Source organism: Trichechus manatus, unplaced genomic scaffold (genome assembly GCF_000243295.1).
Source record: "Trichechus manatus latirostris isolate Lorelei unplaced genomic scaffold, TriManLat1.0 scaffold00006, whole genome shotgun sequence".
In the NCBI taxonomy this organism is placed as follows: Eukaryota; Metazoa; Chordata; class Mammalia; order Sirenia; family Trichechidae; genus Trichechus; species Trichechus manatus.
This window is the reverse complement of record NW_004443942.1, coordinates 9,916,811-9,922,035: the sequence shown is the minus strand read 5'-3', so window position 1 is coordinate 9,922,035 and position 5,225 is coordinate 9,916,811.

The window sequence follows — 5,225 nt, the reverse complement described above, 5'->3', positions numbered from 1 at the left end:
ACCCACCTGGACTACATTCCCCAGGCTCCCTTGCGGCTAGGTGTGGCCATGTACGTAAGTTCCAGCCAGTGGAGCGTGAATGGGAGAGAGCAAACCACTGGCAGCCTGACTCCCAGTACAACCTTTGGCGCATGCTCTCTGTCCTCCTCCTGGCACTGGCTTGGCAGATGAGGTCTGCGATTTTGGAAGCTTCGCGTTGAAGATGGCAGAACCTCGAGATAGAAGGAGTCAGCCAGGGTCTCTGAATCGTTTTAGACGCGAAGTTCTAGCTACTTAGGATTTTTTATAGGAGGGAGAAATAAACATTTATCATGTTTGAGCCACAGAAAAGATCTGGCTTGCTCAGAATGAAAAAAAAGAGAGAGAAATTGGTTCTTCGCTCCTCTTCCTCCTCCCCACCTGGGACAACCCAGGAAAGCAGGAGAGAGGGGATGGAATTCAGAAAAGGGGTGGAGGGGAAAAACTCTGCTTTAAGGAGAGACAGCTCCTGGGACAAAACCAAAAACCCGTTGCCAAGGACTCACAGCGACTCTATAGGACAGAGTAGAACGGCCCCACAGGGTTTCTAAGGAGCGGCTGGGGAATTCGAACCGCCGACCTTTTTTGGTTAGTAGCCTGAGCTCTTAACCACTGCACCACCCAGGCTGCTCCTGGGACAGGATGTGGCCAGTGAACTTATATACAAGCAGTAGTATTTGACCTTCAATTTGAAGTTGTTCGGTTTGGTGCTGTGATTGCTGTCTGCCATCATGGCACTACCATGACAAGTCTGTGAGGCCCCACGGCCTCGCGTGGTCAGAGCCTTGGGGACATGCAGAAGGTAGGGCCACACGTGGGTGAAATGGCCATGGGGACCTGGGCTCCGGGGTGCCAAGGAGCCGGTGTAGGTGCTGACAGAGAGGATGCGAGTGTAGAGGAAAGGGTTAAGGGGCCTGTAAGTAGATTGGCTCCCCTCTCAGTGAGGGCAATAAAATCAGCATGTCGCCTCTAATTTGCTCCGGCCTGACCTTGAACGTGAATCATTCCATCACAATGTTCTTACTGATTTCCACAGGAAGAGGATTAAGCCCAGAAGATCAGGGAGGGAACTTGAGCCTGCACCGCAGAGAATGGGATGGTTCTGGGGCTCAAAACCCCTCGTGTTTGGAAATACGTCACAGGGGACTGCAGGCTGGGCCGCCACCCTGCTCGGCTACCAACTCTCTGAGTGGCCAGGCTGGTTTCCTTACCTGTGGAGTGTGTGACCACCATGTTCCCTCAAGCTTTAAGTCATGCACAGAGAGTGGGGAGGAGACAGAGGGGTGAGGGAGATGCTCCAGATGACTCTTGGGCCCTGAGTCTGTGCTGGGCAGTTCACTTCATCTTCCTGCTCACAGTGTCAGCCCCTGGGGCCCTCAGGACCAAACAGGCTGTTCCAGGACCAAACCTGCCACCTAACCAGCTGGCCCAGTGCCAGGAAGGGCTTCCTTAGTCCTCAAAGCCCTGTCAGGAAATGACACCTATATAGGAGCATGTGCGTGCGTGTGTGTGTGTGTGTGTGTGTGTGTGTGTGTATGTGTGTGTGTTTCTTCCATGAAGACAAGGGAGGTGGGTCATTTTGTGAGAACAGACCCACAGATTTCCTTTCTTCATTTAACACGTCCTGAAGAGTCCACTACATCAGTACCCAAAAGGGCTACCTAACAGTCGATAGTGTGGCTGTACCAGGTTATTTAGCCGTTCTCTCTTGATAGCCATTTAAAGTTGTTAACAATTCTTTTTTTTTTTTAATTTAGGCAATGCTGCAGTAAACATCCTGGCACATGCCTGTCTGTATGAATTATTTTTTTAGATGCTGTATTAGTTTCCTATTGCTGCTGTAACAAATAACCACAAACTTAGTCACTTAAAACAACACAGATATTTTCTCTTATAGTTTTGGAGGTCAGAAGTCTGACATGAGACTCACTGGCCTAAAATCAAGGTGTGGCAGGGCTGCCTTCCTTCTGGGGGCTCTAGGGAGAATCTGTTTCCTTGCCTTTTCCAGCTTCTAGAGGCCACCTGCAGTCCTTGGCTCATGGTCTCTTCCTCCATCTTTAAAGTGTACCACTCCAACCTCTGCTTCTGTCATCACATCTCCATTTCTGACTCTGATCCTCCTGCCTCCCTCTCATAAGGACTTTTCTGTTACATTGGGCCCACCCAGGTAATCCGGGATAATCTCCCCATCTCAGATTCTTAATTTAGTCACATCTGCAAAGTCCATTTTACCATGTAAGGTAATATATTCACAGGTCCAGGGATTAGGACATGGACATCTTTGGAGGGCCATTATTCAGCCTACCACAGATGCTTAGACATAGGATAGCTTAGTGAAAGGGTACATGTATTTTTAATTTAAATCAACATATCCAAATTGTACCAATTAACACTCATATTGGTACTGGCTTTTTGGAGGGCAATTGGGCAACACTAATTAAGGTTTAAAATTCTCACCCTATCTTATCTGTCTCACAGTGTAGAGCATGGTCTCATACTGGTTGGTGATTTGCCTCTTCCTTTTTAATCTCTCACTCCAAGGTTTTAGCCTAAAAAGAGTTGGTTTCCCCAGGGAAATGACGGAATTGGGGGAATGGAACTGGGAGTTATGGTCCAAGGGTTGGTGTGAGAGTTTGGCTTCCAGGAGGAGCAGGGAGGAGGGGGTGCCTGGGTGGGAGTGGAGGTGAAGTGGAGGATAAATAGCCAGGAACACTGGGATTCCAATAATGGGGTGTCATCATTCGGAGCTACAACCACCTGTGAGTATATGGTGGGGGTGCAACAGGTGAGAGGGGAGCTGTAGCCCACTGGAGCCAAAGGGCACCGAGTCACCAAAACTGCGTCCCTAGGTGGCACAAACAGTTTGCACTCAACTATTAACCTAAAGATTGGTGGCCTGGCGATCTGCTTCTGTTAAAGATTTATTGTTGTTGGGTGTTGTTGAGTCAATTTCAACTCACAGCGACCCCATGTGATAGAGTAGAACTGCCCCATACGGCTTTCTTCGCTGTAATCTTTACGGAAGCAGATTGTCAGATCTTTCTCCCACGGAGCCGATGGGTGAGTTCGAACTGCCAGTCTTTCGGTTAGCAGCCAAGCGCTTGACCATTTGTGCCACCAGGCCTCCTTTCATTAAGATTACAGTCAAGAAAACCCTACGGGGTTGCTACGAGTTGGAATCAACTCAACAGCAATGAGTATGTATGTATGTATAGTAACAGACTGAATAGGGAAGCCGGTGCCTGAGGGCCTGGAAATACCCTTCTAAATGGAGACTGCAGAAAGATGTTAAGGCCGAGTCTGGCTGGTGTGACCCGGTGCCTTCTGGCCACACAGCAGCTGACTCACAGTAGCCCTGTTCAAAACTCTTCTCATACCTGGGCATAAACAGATGGGAGTGGAGATGATGTGGAGGATGACCAGCCAGGAACACTGGGATTCCAGCAGTGGCTAAAGGACCACCTGTGTTTTAGTCTAAAATTTTTCCTGTATAATAGAATCAGGATTTTAAATCAGTTCTCTTTAAAGGTATATTTAAAGTCATGTTCTACTGAGCTCAGGATTCAAAATTTTCTGTGAAAGCTAGTAATATGTGATTTAGGGAGTGTGTTGTGGCTAAGGAGATGACTGATTACAAGCCATTGATCATCATCAAAGAAGAAGAAGTTTGGAAGCTTTGTCCCACCTTGGCTCTGGCTGCAAAGATGGTAAATTAAGAGTATGAAGAATGCATTTAAGGATATAAATGTCCCTCTAAGTACTGCTTTAGCAGCATCTCACAAGTTTAATATGCCATACTTTCATAATCACACAGGTCCAAACGTTGCATAATTTACATTCTGATTTCTTCTTGACCCATTGCTTATTTAGACATGTGCTGTATAAGAGGCTGCAAAACTCTCTTCTCATTAGAAAAAGGCAGTCACAGGGGTCATGTAGGTAGGGAGGGAAGAAGCTGACTTGTGAAATAAAACCAAAACCTTCCAAATTTTAGCTTCAGAAGAATGTTCTCCAGGTGGACTCACGCTCTTGCACCTTAAGCACCAACTCAGGCCTTAGGAGTTTCCCCCCTCTCTTCCTCCTCCCGACACAGGGTGACCCAGGAAAGCACCCTCCTGCTTCCCCCTTAGATGTGCCAATGGTGCTTTAAAGTTAAGGGTCAAAAAGAACTCCATCCGGGACTTCCGGCAAAATGGCACTCTAGGCAGCAGCACCACGCCATCCCTCCACAGCAAAGATCCAAAAAACTAAGCTGAACAGAGAAAACAACAATCCTGAAACCCTAAAACATCAAAAGAAGAGATAAAGAACTCAGCCAAGCACCAAATGGAGTGAGAAAACTGACAGAGAATGGAGAACGAGGAGAGATTCATGCAGCGGTCCCCTATCAGCTAATGCAGCGTGGATCTGCCATCTTGGACTCCTACCAGAGACCAGCAAACAGGGGGTACAAAAAAGCAGCTTCAAGGAGCCTCCAGCAGGATACAAAACAACCGGTAATTTGCAATGTATGCTTTCCCACCCCCCACCCTTCTTCACACACACTCGGCCTCCTCTGCTTCCCGGGGACACAGTCTCTTGTCCGGGAAACACCGGCTGCTTGGATTCCACGAGCCCGCACTAGCTGGCTCTCTGAGTGCCATTTGTTGGCTGCTGGTGTTGCTTTTTTTCCGCTTCTTTTGATTTCTTCCTTACCTCTCACCACCTCCCCCTCCTTTCGCTCAAATACCTGGCTCCGTGCACCATCTTTGCTTCTTCCTGAGGGGCTGTGGAGCTCCATTCGAGTGTGGAGCTGCTTCCTGGTCTGGGCTGCTGTGTTGGTGGGATCCCGGGGCTTTTGTTCGTTTGTTTGTTTTGAATTGTTTGTTTCCTTGTCCTTTTCTTGAGTTGGGAGCCTGTTCTGGCAAGGCAGTGCTGTGTGGCTTGGAAACTCCCCACTCGGCTTGCACAGACGTGCAGAGGGATCCCTGAGGACATTTCTTTTTTCATTGGTGTTTTTTTTTTCTGTTTTTTGGGGGGCTTTTCTTTTTTTTTTTTAGATTTGTTTTGTTTTCTTTTCCCTCTTTTTCCCTTTTTGTCTTTCTTCATTACTCAGTTTTTCGTCTCTCTATATCTTCCTTCTCTTTCTGTTCCCTGAATACCTGGCGTTGTATACCTCTATGCCTTCTAGCCAGCCTGTACTGCAACACCTGAGAACAACTTCCTCA